The sequence below is a fragment of the Mirounga angustirostris genome, unplaced genomic scaffold, assembly GCF_029215605.1.
Source record: "Mirounga angustirostris isolate CCGP_5_RB_7025 unplaced genomic scaffold, mMirAng1.0.hap1 SCAF_2, whole genome shotgun sequence".
Taxonomy (NCBI): Eukaryota; Metazoa; Chordata; class Mammalia; order Carnivora; family Phocidae; genus Mirounga; species Mirounga angustirostris.
In genome coordinates this window covers 10,623,011-10,642,032 of record NW_026991710.1, presented here as the reverse complement: position 1 = coordinate 10,642,032, position 19,022 = coordinate 10,623,011, and positions in this window count along the sequence as shown.

Here is a 19,022-nt window from a genome sequence, read left to right as displayed (position 1 = left end):
ACCCACAAAAATTCACACTTCATGTAATACCTGAAGGTGATACACTAACTCCCTTTAGGGTCAGGTCAAGTCAGGGAAGCTAAAAATTAAATGAAGAGAAGTATGTTTTTCTTTCAAAGCTTCTGTTCTCACTCCAAGACATTGTCTTGTTTGAGTCTCAAAAACATTCTCTAGCAGAGAAGAAATCATTTTTTCTAGTGACTTCCTGATGTCCTTTGGTATCAAAAGGTGAAGTCCCCTGCCCACCACCTCATATCTCTAATTTATGTTAGGAGGAGCACTGGAATTCAGATGTTATGACTGTTCTACAGAGCATTTCCATGCTGTCCTGGACAGAGCCCAAAGCACCACACAGATTTGAGTTCAAATACAGACCCTTCTTCTTTTCCTCCAGATGACCTCGAGCAACAGAGTTTGGTTTTCTACCCCCCCAGATCCCATATCTCAAAATGCAGATACTCAAACTGAGAGATGGTGGTAAAGTGGGGATCTGTGTCTGGTTGTCCCCTGTAGGTGTCCTGGCTCATTCCCAACTCCCCTGTCTCTCAACACCGTCCTGCCTCCCTGGTTTGTGAAGTCTCCTACAAGTGCCTGAGTACCAAACTCAGTCATGCGTTTGGAGAGACGTTTCTTTTTCCTTCTCCTTTCTCTCTTTTCTTTGGTCCTGGAAGTGGAAAGATTCAGAAAAAGCATGGACACATTTATCCATGAGGATCCCAGGGTCCATGCTTGGTCCTCAGTCCCACAGTCCAGAATGTCACCTTCCTTCTCTCTGTCAAAAAACTATTGGCATTGGCAGTCATCTGCTTTACCGCACGTGGGTGGGATGTACCCTCCTGACCTTTCAAGAAAGCAGCATGTATACAGCAAGTGATCAAACATGAACAGTGCCCTAAAAGTATGGCATGTCATCTACTCACTCAAAAACAGTGATTTGTCTTTTGTGTGTAAACTCTTGAGGTAAGTCCTATAAAATTATTATGATGAGATTTATTTTTATGTTGTAGGGGTAACATAATGACAGAAAATCTTAAATACAGATTAAAAAAAGGAGGTGAAATTAGAATATATGAATAATGTCACTTGTTTCTTTTTGATGTCTACTTTCTGTTTTTCCTATGCATGCTTTCAAACATTATTTTTTAATCAGAGAGGATATATAATGCTGTGATTTTTTTTATTTGATTATGTTATGTTAATCACCATACATTACATTGTTAGTTTTTGATGTAGTTTTCCATGATTCATTGTTTGCATATAACACTCAGTACTCAATTCAGTATGTGCCCTCTTTAATATCCATCACCAGGCTAACCCATCCCGCACCCCCCTCCCCTCTAGAACCCTCAGTTTGTTTTTTAGAGTCCATAATATCTCATGGTTTGGCTCTCCCTCTGATTTCCTCCCCTTCATTTTCCCCTTCCTGCTATCTTCTTCTTCTTCTTTTTTTTTTTTTTTTAACATATAATGTATTATTTGTTTCAGAGATACAGATCTGGGATTCAACAGTCTTACACAATTCACAGCACTCACCATAGGACATAGCCTCCCCAATGTCTATCACATAGCCACCCCACCCCACCCACCCCCCACCACTCCAGCAACCCTCAGTTTGTTTCCTGAGATTAAGAATTCCTCATATCAGTGAGATCATATGATACATGTCTTCTTCTGATTGACTCATTTCGCTCAGCATAATACCCTCCAGTTCCATCCATGTCATTGCAAATGGCAAGATTTCATTCCTTTTGATGGCTGCATAATATTCCATTGTGTATATATATATATATATATATATATATATATATATATATATATATATATATACCACTTCTTCTTTATCCATTCATCTGTCGATGGACATCTTGGCTCTTTCCATAGTTTGGCTACTGTGGACATTGCTGTTATAAACATTGGGGTGTACATACCCCTTTGGATCCCTCATTTGTATCTTTGAGGTAAATACCCAGTAGTGCAATTGCTGGGTCATATGGTAGCTCTAGTTTCAACTTTTTGAGGAACCTCCTTACTGTTTTCCAGAGTGGCTCCACCAGCTTGCATTCCCACCAACAGTGTAGGAGGGTTCCCCTTTCTCCGCATCCCTGCCAACATCTGTCATTTCCTTACTTGTTAATTTTAGCCATTCTGACTAGTGTGAGGTGGTATCTCATTGAGGTTTTGATTTGGATTTCCCTGATGCCGAATGCTGTTGAGCACTTTTTCATGTGTCTGTTGGCCATTTGGATGTCTTCTTTGGAAAAATGTCTGTTCATTTCTTCTGCCCATTTCTTGATTGGATTCTTTGTTCTTTGGGTGTTGAGTTTGATCAGTTCTTTATAGATTTTGGATACTAGCCCTTTATCTGATATGTCATCTGCAAATATCTTCTCCCATTCTGTCGGTTGTCTTTTGGTTTTGTTGACTTTCTTTTGCTGTGCAAAAGCTTCTTATCTTGATGAAGTCTCAAGAGTTCATTTTTGCCTTTGCTTCCCTTGCCTTTGGCGAAGCTTCTAGGAAGAATTTGCTGTGGCTGAGGTCGAAGAGGTAGCTGCCTGTGTTCTCCTTTAGGATTTTGATAGACTCTTGTCTCACATTTAGGTCTTTCAACCATGTGGAGTCTATTTTTGTGTGGGGTGTAAGGAAATGGTCCAGTTTCATTCTTCTGCATCTGGCTGTCCAATCTTCCCAACACTATTTGTTGAAGAGACTGTCTTTTTTTTTTTCCCCCATTGGACATTCTTTACTGCTTTGTCAAAGATTAGTTGACCATAGAGTTGAGGGTCCATTCCTGGGCTCTCTATTCTGTTCCATTGATCTATGTGTCTGTTTTTGTGCCAGGACCATACTGTCTTGATGATGACAGCTTTGTAATAGAGCTGGAAGTCTGGAATTGTGATGCCACCAGCTTTGCTTTTCTTTTTCAACATTCCTCTGGCTATTCGGGGTCTTCTCTGGTTCCATACAAATTTTAGGATTATTTATTCTATTTATTTGAAAAAAGTTGATGGTATTTTGATAGGGATTGCATTAAATGTGTAGATTACTCTAGGTAGCATTGACATCTTCACAATATTTGTTCTTCCAATCCATGACAATGGAACATATTTCCATTTCTTTGTGTCTTCCTCAATTTCGTTCATGAGTATATTATATTTTTCTGAGTATATATTCTTTGCCTCTTTGGTTAGATTTATTCCTAGGTATCTTATGGTTTTGGGTGTAATTGTAAATGGGATCGACTCCTTAATTTCTCTTTCCTCTGTCTTGTTGTTGGTGTATAGGAATGCCACTGATTTCTGTGCATTGATTTTATGTCCTGCCACATTACTGAAATCCTATATGAGTTCTAGCAGTTTTGGGGTGGAGTCTTTTGGGTTTTCCACATAAAGTATCATATCATCTGCAAAGAGTGAGAGTTTGACTTCTTCTTTGCTGATTCGGATGCCTTTGATTTCTTTTTGTTGTCTGATTGCTGTGGCTAGGACTTCTAATACTATGTTGAATAGCAGTGGTGATAGTGGACATCCCTGCCATGTTCCTTTCCGTAGGGGGAAAACTCAGTTTTTCCCCACTGAGAATGATTTTCACTGTGGGTTTTTTCATAGATGACTTTTATGATATTGAGGTATGTACCCTCTGTGCCTATACTCTGAAGAGTTTTGATCAAGAAAGGAAGCTGTACTTTGTCAAATGCTTTTTCTACATCTATTGAGAGAATCATATGGTTCTTGTTCTTTCTTTTATTAATGTATTGTATCACATTGATTGATTTGCAGATGTTGAACCAACCTTGCAACCCAGGGATAAATCCCACTTGGTCGTGGTGAAAATCTTTTTAATGTACTGTTGGATCCTATTGGCTAGTATTCTGGGGAGAATTTTTGCATCCTTGTTCATCAAGGATATTGATCTGTAATTCTCCGTTTGGATGGGGTCTTTGTCTTGTTTTGGGATCAAGGTAATGCTAGCCTCATAAAACGAGTTTAGAAGTTTTCCTTCCATTTCTATTTTTTGGAACAATTTCAGAAGAATAGGTATTAATTCTTCTTGAAATGTTTGGTAGAATTCCCCTGGGAAGCCATCTGGCCCTGGGCTTTTGTTAGTTGGGAGATTTTTGATGACTGCTTCAATTTCCTTATTAGTTATAGCTTTGTTCAGGTTTTCTATTTCTTCCTGGTTCTGTTTCGGTAGTTGATACATCTTTAGGAATGCATCCATTTCTTCCAGATTATCTAATTTGCTGGCATATAGTTGCTTATAATATGTTCTTTTTTTTTTTAAAGATTTTATTTATTTATTTGAGACAGAGAGAATGAGAGACAGAGAACATGAGAGGGAGGAGGGTCAGAGGGAGAAGCAGACTCCCTGCCGAGCAGGGAGCCTGATGCGGGACTCGATCCCGGGACTCCAGGATCATGACCTGAGCCGAAGGCAGTCGCTTAACCAACAGAGCCACCCAGGTGCCCTATAATATGTTCTTATAATTGTCTGTATTTCTTTGGTGTTGGTTGTTATCTCTCCTCTTTCACTCATGATTTTGTTGATTTGGGTCATTTCTCTTTTCTTTTTGATAAGTTTGGCCAGGGGTTTATCAATCTTGTTAATTCTTTCAAAGAACCAGCTCCTTGTTTCGTTGATCTGTTCTGCTTTTCTTTTGGTTTCTATTTCATTGATTTTGCTCTGATCTTTATTATTTCTCTTCTCCTGCTGGGTTTAGACTTTATTTGCTGTTCTTTCTCCAGCTCCTTTAGGTGTCAGGTTAGGTTGTGTATTTGAGACCTTTCTTGTTTCTTGAGAAAGGCTTGTATTGCTATATACTTACCTCTTAGGACTGTTTTTGCTGCATCCCAAAGATTTTGAACAGTTGTGTTTTCATTTTCATTTGTTTTCATGAATTTTTTAAATTCTTCTTTAATTTCCTGGTTGACCCATTCATTCTTCAGTAGGATGCTCTTTAGGCTCCATATATTTGAGTTCTTTCTGACTTTCCTCTTGTGATTGAGTTCTAGTTTCAAAGCATTGTGGTCTGAAAATAGGCAGGGAATGATCCCAATCTTTTGGTACCATTTGAGACCTGATTTGTGACCTAGGATGTGATCTATTCTGGAGAATGTTCCATGGGCACTAGAGAAGAATGTGTATTCTGTTGCTTTGGGATGGAATGTTCTGAATATATCTGTGAAGTCCATTTGGTCCAGTGTGTCATTTAAAGTCTTTATTTCCTTATCGATCTTTTGCTTAGATGATCTGTGCATCTCAGTAAGGGGGGATGTTAAAGTCTCCCCACTTTATTGTATTGTTGTCAATGTGTTTCTTGGCTTTTGTTATTAATTGGCTTATATAATTGGCTACTCCCATGTTAGGGGCATAGATAGTTACAATTGTTAGATCTTCTTGTTCGATAGACCCTTTAAGTAGGATATAGTGTCCTTCCTCATCTCTTATTACAGTCTTTGGTTTAAAATCTAATTTGTCTGATATAAGGATTGCCACCTCAGCTTTCTTTTGGTGTCCATTAGCATGGTAAATGGTTTTCCACCCCCTCACTTTCAATCTGGGGGTGTCTTTGGGTCTAAAATGAGTGTCTTGCAGACAGCATATTGATGGGTCTTGTTTTTTTATCCAATCTGATAGCCTGTGTCTTTTGATTGGGGCATTTAGCCCATTTACATTCAGGGTAACTATTGAAAGATAGGAATTTAGTGCCATTGTATTGCCTGTAAGGTGACTGTTAATGTATATTGTCTGTGTTCCTTTCTGGTTGAATTTGCTTTTAGGCTCTGTCTTTGCTTAGAGGACCCCTTTCAAGATTTCTTGTAGAGCTGGTCTCATTTTTGCAAATTCCTTAGTTTTTGTTTGTCCTCAAGCTTTTTATCTCTCCATTTTTTTCAGTGACAGCCAGGCTGGATATAGTATTCTTGGCTGCATATTTTTCTCATTTAGTGCTCTGAATATGTCATGCCAGTCCTTTCTGGCCTGCCAGGTCTCTGTGGATAGGTCTGTTGCCGATCTAATGTTTCTACCATTGTAGGTTACATAACTCTTCTCCTGAGCTCTCTCAGATCTCTTTTACTGAGCTCCTTTCAGTATTTTCTCTTTGTCTCTGAGTCTTCTAAGTTTTACCCCTAGATATCGAGGTGTTGACCTATTTTTATTGATTTTGAGGGGGGTTCTCTGTTCATCCTGGATTTTGATGCCTGTTTCCTTCCCCAAATCAGGGAAGTTCTCTGCCATAATTTGCTCCCACATACCTTCTGCCCCTCTCTCTCTTTCTTCTTCTTCTGGGATCCCAATTATTCTAATGGTGTTTTGTCTTATGGTATCACTTATCTCTAGAATTCTGCCCTCATGATCCAGTAGTTGTTTATCTCTCTTTTTCTCAGCTGCTTTATTTTCCATCATTTGGTCGTCTGTATCACTAATTCTCTCTTCTGCCTCATTTATCCTAGCAGTTAGAGCCTCCATTTTTGATTGCACCTCACTAATAGCCTTTTTGATTTCAACTTGGTTAGATTTTAGTTCTTTGATTTCTCCAGAAAGGGTTTCTCTTATATTTTCCATGCTTTTTTCAAGACCAGCTAGTATCTTTAAAATCATCATCTGAACTCTAGTTCCAACATCTTATTAATGTCCATATTGATTAGGTCCCTGGCAGTTGGTATTGCCTCTTGTTCTTTTTTTTTTTTTTTGAGGTGATTTTTTTCTGTCTTGTCATTTTTTCCAGAGGACAATAGATGAATGAGAGAACAAAATGCTAACAGTGTAACAATGACCCCAGAAAAATATACACTAAACAAGTCAGAAGAGACTTGAAATTGAGGAAAAGGAAGGGAAAGAAAGAAAAAAGTAAAATATTAAAAAAAAAAAAACCAGAATATGATCAAATATGATCAGGCTGGTGAATAGATCAGTGCCACACACTAGATTTTGGGCATATTTTGGTGTGTTAGAAGAAACTGCCTCCCAAAATTTTAAAGAAAGAAAAGTTTATACATGTACAAAAATAAGGGTAAATACAATGAAGAGGTGGAATATGACTGTAAAGATGAAAATTATAGAAGATTCTATTAAAGGAATTTATAAGATAAGAAGTTCATTGAAAAAAGAAAGAGGAGGATTTAAAAAAAAAGGGGGGGAGAGAATGTGATCAGGCAGGAGACTAGAACAAATCCATACACTAGAGATTTAGGGTATATTTTGGTCTGTTAGAAGAAACTATAACCCAAAATTTTAAAGAGAGAGCAACATATATATATATATATATATATATATATATATATATATATATATATATATATATATATACCAAAAATAAGGTTAACTACAATGAAGGGATAGAATATGACTCTAAAAATGAAAAATAAAAAAGATTTTTTCAAAAAGGGATTGATAAGATGTTGGTTGAAAAAGGGAAAAAGACAAATTCAAAAAAAAAAGAAAAAGAAAAAAAGAAAATTTAAAAAATTAACTTTGAAAGACTAAAGCATCATGAGAAAAAAGCCGTGAATTCTATGTGCAGTATCCCCCTAGTGCTGGAGTTCTGCCATTCTCATTGATCAGTAAACTTGGTCTTGGCTGGTTGTTCTTGCTGATCTTCTGGGGGAGGGGGTCTGTCGCAGTGATTCTCAAATAACTTTGCCAGAGGCGGAATTGCCCCGCCCTTGCTGGGGGCAGGGCTAAGTAATCTGCTCGGGTTGCTCTTGGTAGCTTTCGTTCCCTGCAAGATTTCCATACAACTTTGGAGGACTATAGTGAAAATGGCAGCTTCCCAATCTCCACTCCAGAGGAGCCAAGAGCTCAGGGCCCCACTCCTCAGTATGCCCCCAGAGAAAAGCAGTCATTCACTCCCAACCCCCTGGTCTCCGGCTGCACTCCATGCTCACCTGGCCTGTGACTGAGCATTTCTATCTCTGCCACATGACCCCGAGTGGAGTCTCCAAACCCAGCAGATCCCTGTGGTTTGCTCCTGCATCGCTCCTCCCAGGGGAGGAAGGGGAGTCTCCCCCAATATTCCCTGCTGGAAGGGCAGTGTCCTGATTGTGTTGCAGATCACAGTTTATGGCAACCCCGAGCTGAGAGCCCACTCCTTGGGTCTGTCTCTGCGGCCTGCTTCCCTGCTCCCATACCTGGGAGCTCTGCCACACTCAGTCACCCCTGGTCTTTTTGTGGCCTTGAGGGTCCTGAGACCACACTGTCCCAGCGAGGGTTCCACCCCTTGCTTAGCCACTGGAGCAACGTCTCTCAGTGGAGCTGACTTAGAAAAGTTCCAATTTTGTGCTCTGCGGCTCTATCACTTGCCGGTAGCAGCTAATGGAGGTCCCTTCCCCCACCATCTATCCTCCTGAATATCACCTTGGATTCACTTCTCCGCACGTCCTACCTTCCCAAAAGTGGTCGCTTTTCTGTTCAGAGAGTTGCTGCTATTCTTTTCTCCGATCTCCTGTTGAATTCGTAGGTGTTCAGAATGGTTTGATCCCTATCTAGCTGAATTCCTGGGACCAGACGAAATCCAGGTCTCCTACTCCTCCACCATCTTGCTCCTCCCCAGGAAAAAAAAAAAAAAAAAAACTAATGCTCTGATTTTTAAACACATTTTTAAAAAGTATTTTCCATGTGCACTGTGGCATATTTTCAAAGAACACAACACAGTTGTTAAGAGTGTGCTTTCTGAAGGCCGACTGTTAGAGACTGAGGGTTTGTTTTCCCCAAATTCATACATTGAAGACTTAACCTCTCATGTGACAAATCCTTTGAGAGGTAGCTCTGAATGAAGTCATGAGGGTCTGGCCCCCCAAAGAGGAAGAGACCAGAGCTGTCTCCCTCTGTCTGGCCCAGGAGCACACCACAAGAAAAGGGCCATGTGCAAATCAGGAAGAGGGCTCTCACCAGGAACAGAATTGGCTGGTTCCTTGATCTTGGACTTCCAGCCTCCAGAACTGTGAAAAATAAATGTCTGTTTACATAATGCAGTCTGTGGTGTTTTGTTCTAGCAGCCCAAGCTGGCTAACACACAGGCTGCCCCAACCGACCACCTCCTGACTGGGTAAAATTGAGTACATAACTGTTGTGTGCTTTGATTTCATCAGTGATAAAATGGGGAGGGTAAACAACAGCCATCTTACTTGTTGTGTAAGATAAAGATAAAGAGTTGTTTTGAAGATAAATGTGTTCTGAAGATAAAATGTGAAATTGAACACAAAGTACTTAGAGACTGTTTGACACATAGTAGGGCCTTCCATAAATATTAACTATTGGCTGGTGAGTGTCCAGTTTCCCCATCTGTTAACCTGAACAATCGTACCCACCTCACAAGCTTTTTTTAAGGACAGAGGCCAAATGTCTGAGAGCTGAGTTCAGTGCCTGTTAGAAAGCAGGTTGGGAATTATGAAAAACATAAAATCTTAAAAAAATAATAATACTTGGAAACTGTTCAAACTGAGACATTTATTTGAAAATGCCTTAGAAATGTTCCAGACAACACAGACATTTCACGTCAGAAACTGAAGATCAAACTAATGATCTTAGATTGCTTTGGCCCGGGGCATTGTTCTACTTCTCTAGACAATTTCTCCAGAGAGGTCCTTTAGACCATGTGATGAGAACAGTGCTGTTCAGGTTACTTAAAAGTTATTCAACAACCTAGCAGCTTCAGCCACTATTTCGATATGTCCTTTGATTCCATGGGTCAGGAATATGGGAAGGGCATAGCAGGAATGGCTGGCTTCTGCTTGGTGACATCCTGAGCCAGGGCTGGAAAATTTGGCTTTGGGGGTGACTCAGTGGCTGGGGCTGGAGTCATGGGGTGGTGTTTTTACCCACTCAGCACTGGCTGAGACCTGTGATGTGTACTCAGCCCCTCTGCGTGGTGCACAGCATGGGGGGCTCAGAGTAGTGAGGCCCCTTACATGGGGCTTTGGGAGCCAGAAGCAAATGAGCTAGGAACCAGCTTGAAGCCAGACTACATTTTATGATTCAACCATGGAAGTTGCACAATGCCACGTCTGCTGCATTCTGTGGGCTTCAATTAGTCACTAAAGTTGGCCCAGATGAAAAGGGAAGAATACACAGTCTTCTCTCAATATGAAGAATATCAACAGCTTGTTTAAAACTGCCACAGAAGCCTCAGCCCTGAGTATTTCAGGGAACTGTTTGTTGAACCAATGAAATTAGAGGTCTTCTCTTGCCCAAAGGTTCATTTGGTTTATAAACAGCTTCTGAAGGTGAAGGACCTTGGCCTTGGCTTCATTACATCTGCATTCCCTATCCTACTCAGGCCAGGGTCCTTGCAAAGCTGATAATAATTGAATGTTTTCTTTATACTGAGCATGGCTGTCTTTATTATTTCTTAGCTGTGTTTCAGATTCTCATTACTATAATGCCAATTACACATATTATATTAAAATGATCCATTTATATGCTAAATTTCACACTTGTCTTTGTTGTTGTCCCATATATATTGTGCAATGTTACTTTTACAACTTGGTAATTTTTTTCCTATGTAAACATTCATATTTAACAACAGCAACAATAATGATAATAATACATCAAACAATATGCCCTTATTTGGTCTTAGGAAAACATGGCCTCAGTTAGATTCACAAATAGTTTTCCAGAATTTAATGACTCTTTTTTCTCAAAAACATGAAAATCAATCCCAGGCCAATAAATTTTAATGGCAATTCTAGTGAGCATTTAATGAATACCAACTGTGTCCTAGACATTGAGCTATAGGTTTTACACATGCTAGCTTGGATAGTGTGGCATAAATGGATACAGTCTCTGGAGGAAGATAGAACTGGTTTGGCATTGGGTTATGTCCTTTATTAACTATATAATCAAGGGCCGGTGACATCATCTCTGTGTTAACAGTAAGAGAGGAAATGGTTATGAAGGTTTATTATATGAATAAATATACATATAACACTTAACATGAGCCCGAACATCTAGCAAGCATCTAGGGGATGGGAGATTCTATTCTTTACAAAAATCTTATTTTGTACAGCTCACATTTATTGAGTGCTTATTAAGTGCTAGTCTCTGTTACAAGGTTGTTATATTTACTAAATCATTAATCTTCATCAAAACCTATGGGGTGAGCACTGTTGTCATCCCAATTTTATAGATGTTAAGACTGAGACTCAGAGAGACTAGCTTACTCAAGATCACAGTTTGTGGCATAACTATGTGGCTGAGTCACAGGATCAAAATTCAAAGCCTGTCTCTGTTTCCAAATGCATTTACTTATGCTCAGGACACTTTAAAAACCATAGAATGGACAAGATGCACTATCATTCCAGTATGGTGACTCCATAAATCTATTTGGCATTCTTCTTTTGATTGGACCAACCCACTGTATTAGTCAGGGCTCTGCAACAAAACATAGAATGTATATAGAGAAAGAACAAGATTTATCTTAAGAATTGGCTTATGCAGTTGTAGAAGCTGACACGTCTACAATCTGCAGGGTGAACCAGAAGGGTAGAAACCCAGGAAGAGCCAGTGTTATAGTTTATGTCTGAAGGCCGTCTGCTGACAGAATTCCCTCTTGCTCACAGGAAGTCGGTCTTTTTGTTTTATCAGGCCTTCAACTGATTGGGTAAGTCCCACCTACATTATGGAAGGCAATCTTCTCTTCTCATAGTCTACTGGTTTAAATTTTAATCATATCCAAAAGAAAGAAGAAGAAAGAAAGAAAGAAAGAAAGAAAGAAAGAAAGAAAGAAAGAAAGAAAGAAAGAAAGAGAGAAAGAGAGAAAGAGAGAAAGAGAGAGAGAAAGAGAGAAAGAGAGAAAGAGAGAAAGAGAGAGAAAGAGAAAGAAAGAAGAAAGAAAGAAAGAAAGAAAGAAAGAAAGAAAGAAAGAAAGAAAGAAGAAAGAAAGAAAGAAAGAAAGAAAGAAAGAAAGAAAGAAAGAAAGAAAGAAAGAAAGAAAGAGGAAGCAAGGAAAAGAAAAGAAAAGAAAAGAAAAGAAAAGCCCTCAGAGAAATATTCAAAATAATGTTTGACCACATATCTGGGCACCGTGGCCCAGCCACATTGACACATAAAATTATCCATCACACTCACTATCAAAATAGAGGCAAATAATAATCATCAATCACAAATTATAAATACGGAAAAAAAGATTATTTTAGAGGAAAAACCAAAAATGGTGAAATGGATAGTGAATACATGTCCTCATTGTTTTTTCTGTCACTGCACTGAAGACTGAAAAAAGTGGAAAAAGAAAATATTCAACAGGAAAAGTAACAGCATAGAAAATCATACTTTGGTGCATATATAAAACCATTTATAACCTTAATAGACACGGTGCTTTTTGTTAAAAAAAAAAAAAAGGTGATGGCAGGTGTGGATGAGAGGCAGCAGGGGATCTCATCTCTCTCTCCTTGTGGGATCAGAGGGGCTGCCAAGACAACAGGGCAGTATCTGGGCCCCACAGGCTCAGAACAGGAGGGGGCAAGGCCTCCCTGCAGTTGGCACCACAGGTGATCCAGGCATGCAGAATGCAGTCTCCAGGGTTTGCAGCTAGAGCTAGGAATCACTGTGCCACTGGAAAGTTCAAGGCCCAGAGTAACCATAGCACGTGAATAAGAGTTATTATTCCCTTATTATATGGATATATATAAGCCACATTTTTAGATGGTCTACCTAAAGTGCCTTTGGCTGTATTACAAGTAAATTAAAGAGGTAGTATTCATACTCAGAAATAGTCTTCAGTAGATGGATGGATGAATGATCTGTAGAGTGGATGGGTTGATGAGTTCTCAACTTAAGTCATTTACTTTAACTTGGGTCCCCATTTCCTGCAGTGTAAGTGACACTTTCTTTGACTCTACCTGAAGAGGGAAAAAAATGCTAAAAATGTGTTCAAAACAGATATGGGAAGTCCATATAATCTTTAGAAATGTATTGACTGTCAAATTCATAGCTAGACTGACCAGCTTTATGAAGGAGACAGGGTGACAATATAGATATTAGAATGAAACTATTTATTTCTGTGAGTTGCAAGTGACCATATAACTCACAAGGAATTCTGAAGTCTGTATATTCCAGGAGATTCATACAGTATTGTATCATGGGGAATGGCTCATAATTCATGTGCTGGGCTTCCTTTGGTATGCTCAACCTGAACATTTAGGCATAAAATTCCTTTTCTCTTTCAGAAGTGGAAATGCAACTGTGATTTTTTGGCAGCAGATTTATGTCTTGGAATAACTGTTTGAAGAAAGGTTTGAATACATTGCTCTGTTTGACAAATGATAATAGTGACAGGCAGGCCATAGGGACCATACACTGATGTCACTCCACCACACCCACCATGTTCTTTGTTTCCCCCAGAGTCCAACAACCACCCAGTAACACATCAGAGCCCCAAAACTACACTAAAAATAACATATGTTGATGCATCTTAAAATTCAAAAGTAAGTAATTCTAGAAAGACTACATGATATAGAGTAGCAAAAAGATAAAATGAATATCCTTTCAAAGTCCACTATCAAAATGAATTGTTTTCATTAATATGATAGATTGTTTTATCTATATAGTAGGAGACGCATAAACTGTGTTCTAGCTCCATATCCATGAGTTAGCTCAGTTCAAGGCCCTCTCTACCTGGACCGAATGCTTAAGGATAACCATGGGAGCTTGCTCACCACCACCAACTACAGGGCTCTGGGTAAATTGACAGATATTTTGATACATGAGGCAGGGAGTCAAACCTGAACATGGATCTCCTGAACAGGACTGAACATGATCTCCTGACACTGCTGGGTGCTGCTTCTGCTGGGCCACGAACTAAGGCAACTTAGAAGAAGATCCCAGTAATGTCCTTCCTATATTCTAATGGCACTCCATTCTATAAATATGCCATACTTTATTTTAATAATACACTTTTTGTTCATTTTACATACTTTTTTAAATACCACATACACTTTACATTTGAAAATCATCTGTGAAATGAATCGGGGTGTTTCAAATACATATAATCTTAGTGTCAACTAAAATGATCCAGCCTCTTAGGATCTGAATAATGATTGGCCTCGGGGCGACTGGGTGGCTCAGTTGGCTAAGTGTCTGACTTCAGGTCATGGCCTCAGGGTCCTGAGATTGAGCCCTCATGTTGGGCTCCATGCCTCAGTGGAGAGTCTGCTTGTCCCTCTGTCCCTCCCTCCACTTGTGCTCATGCTCACTTTCTCTCTCTCTCTCTCTCTCGAATAAATAAATAAATAAAATCTTTAAAAAAACTGGCCACAAATACTTGATTTCATGACATGCGGTAAGTCCAATGCCCCTCCCCCCAAATGAATATCTGCAGATTCTCAGGATGCTGAGCTACTCAAGTTCATACACACCTCTGTGTTTATACTCTCGCTGAAGGCTTTCATGTGTTCCATTCACCATTGTGAATGTGCTTATCTTGTTCTATATTAAAGTTTCTAGGTAGAGAATGCTAATCTGACTCTGGATTTTAGTAACTACAAAGCAGATCAAATGACTCTCAAAAGGCCTCCGTGTAGAGAGCCAGCTCTACTGAGAATTTGGCGAGAGAGTTATTCAAAAGCCAGTTTCACAGTGGACATTGAATAGTAGGACCGCCTCTTCCTAGCCAGCCCAGTGGAGATCTCTAGGTCTCCACAACAAAGGAATCCCTGTAGCTGAGCCATACCACCCAATATTGCGCCCTCTCCCCTCCTGCCACCTGTCTTGTGGGAATCCAACATTTCAAATCCTGTCCATTTTCTTGGGCATAAAATTTGGCCCTCCTTTGTTCTGAAGATTCCTTTGCATTCTACTCCAAATCCTGTGTCTTAACATCTAAATGGTCGACCATCTACTCACTTGCTAAATAATGGTATTTCCTTCTAAGAGGAACTCCAATACCTTTATTAAAATGACTTATCATAAATTTTGCTTATGTGTATTGACTTATAGAAAAACTGGGGGAAAGGGATAGATATTCATACCAAGGACCCATATACATCCCTTCCTTAACCCCCAGGACCTCCCTCCAGGCCCGCACCATCCTTCTCTTCTGGTGCCATTCCCAGTTCTTACCTTGTTTTTCTTTGCTCTTTGAAGCTGACACCATGTGTTATCTGTATGAGTCCCTCCCCCTCTGCGTCTTGCTGGATAATGGAAGAAGGTCATAAAGACTTTAACACTCTTCACTGCTCTGTAAGACAACAACATGGACCATTTTCACTTTCTTACAAATATTTATAATCACGCAAGTAGGCATACAGACTTTATAATCACAGGAGAGAGAGGAAAATGGTTCAAAAAAATCACAAAATCCTCCCTTTCAAGTTTTCCTCTCTGGTGTCCCTGACTTCCTTTGGAGATGAACATTGACACCTGTTTGGATTTCTAGTTTCCTTTTCTGTCTCTCAGAATACAGTTCATTTTACCTGTCTTCTTCATTTTTAAACCTTATAACCTCCCTTAAAAGGGCCCTCTTTCTAGAACACAGACCCCAGACAACCAGAGCACAGCCATAACTATTCCTCATCTTGAAGGATGCAGAGTTTAGTAACGAGAAGGAAATGGATTAAAATCATAGAAAAAATATGGCATGTAGCAAAGTGTTTAACCACATTTAATTATTTTTTATTTTAATCTGTAAAATGAAGCTAGTAGTATGGTGTAATAATTATATAATTTAAAGAGCCTGCGACATTTTTGACATTCAGATGTTCTTTCTTTTTTTTTTAATTTTATAATGTTATTTAAGTCACCATACAATATATCATTGGTTTTTGATGTGGTGATCCATGATCCATTGTTTTCGTATAACACCCAGTGCTCCATGCAGTATGTGCCCTCCTTAATACCCATCACCTGCCTAACCAATCCCCCCCGCCCTCCCCTCTAAAACCCTGTTTATTTCTCAGAGTCCATAGTCTCTCATGGTTCATATCTCCCTCCAATTCCCCCCGCCCACTTTTCCCTTCCTTCTCCTAATGTCCTCCATGTTATTCCTTATGTTCCACAAATAAGTGAAACCATATGATAATTGACTTTCTCTGCTTGACTTCTTTCACTTAGCATAATCTCCTCCAGTCCCATCCATGTTGATGTAAAAGTTGGGTATTCACCCTTGCTGATGGCTGAGTAATATTCCATTGTATATATGGACCACATCTTCTTTATCCATTCATCTGTTGAAGGGCATCTCGGCTCTCTCCACAGTTTGGCTATTGCGGGCATTGCTGCTATGAACATTGGGGTGCATATGGCCCTTCTCTTCACTACATCTGTGTCTTTGGGGTAAATACCCAGTAGTGCAATTGCTGGGTCATAGGGTAGCTCTATTTTTGAATTTTTGAGGCACCTCCACACTGTTTTCCAAAGTGGCTGTACCAACTTGCATTCCCACCAATGTGTAAGAGGGTTCCCCTTTCTCCACAACCTCTCCGACATTTGTTGTTTCTTTCCCTGTCCATTTTTGCCATTCTAACTGGTGTAAGGTGGTATCTCAGTGTGGTTTTGATTTGGATTTCCCTGATGGCTAATGATGATGAACATTTTTTCATGTGTCTGTTAGCCATTTGTATGTCTTCTTCAGAGAAGTGTCTTTCATATCTTCTGCCTACTTTTTGACTTGATTATTTGTTTTTTGGGTGTTGAGATGTTCTTAATGAATCTTGTAGAAAAAGGAATGCCTGGCTTCCCTACAGCTTTACTTTTAATTCTGTGACCTTGAGCAAATCCCATCCCTTCCCTTAAGTCTCAGCTTTCCCACCTGTCAAATAAGGATAAGAAAACGGCTGTGGGCATTCATGAATATGCACAGATGTCAGGTAAAGTGTTCAGTCCTTAAATATTCAGATGAGATTTGCTTGAACACCATGTCAGGTGCTACAACACACCCATCCATGTGTGATTCAGACTTCCTGTGACTTTGGTGGGATGTAATGAGGGTAGGCAGGCAAATGCTTTCTTGGTCACCTTTGTTCCTAAAGCCCCATTAAATGAGTTCTGTCCACCCATGATCTTATGGTCCCTTTCATGTTGACACATGTCACACAGTAAAACCCAGTCCTTTTCCTTCGAGGCCCCCAACAGATTCTGGCTCAACAAAGTTTGTGGATGCCTGCTGACTTTATTGAGTTTTGGACCAGCACCAGAAGGATTATCCAGAACTTCAGCTACTGTCTACCATCATCTAAAAGCACTTGGCCTATTCACAGTCCCTCCCCACCCCCACTGCCCATGGTCGCCCCGAAGTTTATTTCTTCCTCTCTTTTGTATGCTCCAGGATGTGGTGGACCACCTTGCCCTAGCCTGACCACCCAGAGGCACAGTAGATCTGGTGGGGACTCCACATATCCTTCCCTTTTCTCTGCCCCTTTGTCCCTGCCCAGGAAGGGGACTGGAATACCTGCATCCCCACTATTACACCAACTCCCTGCAGGACAGAAGCAACCACTGCCACTTTCAGTTTGAAACATCGCCTCCTCCCTAGCCCTTCTTTTACACGTGTAAAGCATCTCACACTGAGTAGGTCCTAGATGAGCATTGGCAAAGAGGGGTGAGGAGGAATATGGGAGCATGTGGATGGAGGGTATGGTCAGGTCAGAAGGAAAATCAATAACATGGAAAAAAAACACAGAGCTGATGTGACAAAAGATAAGTTCCCAGGCCGGGCGATCGTGTTACTGAACACTCCTGACACCTAATACCAAGATGCTCTCAATTCTGTGCATATGAAAATGTAAGCCCTCAACTCTCTACCTGGATCCCGGCTCCCTGCCCTTCCTGTTGATATAGAGCCCTCCCGCGACCTCCCTCCACCTGTGAGTTAGGAGAATATCTCTCTTTCCTAGGTGGAAGCACAGATGCAGGAAAGCAATGATTTCAGAGGGTTTATTTTAGAAACAGAAAACGGCTTCCTAATGACAGGCTGGCTGGAGGGGGGTTGCATCTCATTGGTTATGCTGGCAGATCACCCTCTGCTGATCTGTTTTGTCATTTTGTTGTCTGTTGAGGAGACAACAAAATGTTGGGGAGCAGCTGGTGGCAGAATTATGTTTTATGTACAAAATGTGGAAGAAAATTCTGGCCCGGTGCTGTAATTGCCTGATTGGGTGGGGGTGGGAGAGTGAGCATTTATCTGAATTAAATGTGCTTTCTCTCTTCAAGGTTCGGCATGCTCAACTAGGATGGGAATTAGTGTGTGGCACTCTTTGAGCATTTCAGATAGGATTCTGTAAAAAATACGGCCTGAGATTTCTGGAAAGTGAGAGCAGCCAGCAGTCTAGCAAGACTATGGTGATATGGTATCTTGGTTTATCTGCAAGAATTTAGAGGTCCTCAGAGAAATGGCTCAAGACATTTGACATGTTAGTAGAGGAGCATGGAGAGCTGGGGAGAATGCCCAGCAACTGGGCTTGGGGAGAAATACAGTTAGGCAGGCAAAATCCAGTACAGTAGACACTTTTATTTTGTTTTTTTTGTTGTTTTTTTTTTTTTTAAGAAAGGTATCTTTTTTTTTTTTTTTTTAAGATTTTATTTATTTATTCATGAGAGACAGAGAGAGGCAGAGGGAGAAGCAGGCTCCCAAGGAGCAGAGAGCCCGATGCAGGACTCGATCCCAGGACCCTGGGATCATGACCTGAGCTGAAGGCAGACGCTTAACCATCTGAGCCACCCAGGCACCCCAGTAGACGCTTTTATAAACCCAGGTCCTGATTCCTTTTGCAAAACATGATATCTGATAGCCATGGCACACTGATTTTTTGGACCAATGATACAACTGTCTAGTACATCATATTAATTTGCTTTAACCACTTGAATTATATGCTTCTTAGGAGTTGTAAGTGCTTGTTCCCTAAACTATTTATGATAATCGTACGTCTGTGTTAATTCCAGAATTTAATAAAATGTTATCTAAACTAGTATAAATGAATGTAAAAAGAAAATTATTTTTTTCTTTGAAAATTCAGTTGAAGAACTTATCAAAGATGACTCACTAAAAATATTCATATTGAATGTACTGCAAGGACGCTAAAGGTTGGAGGGAAATC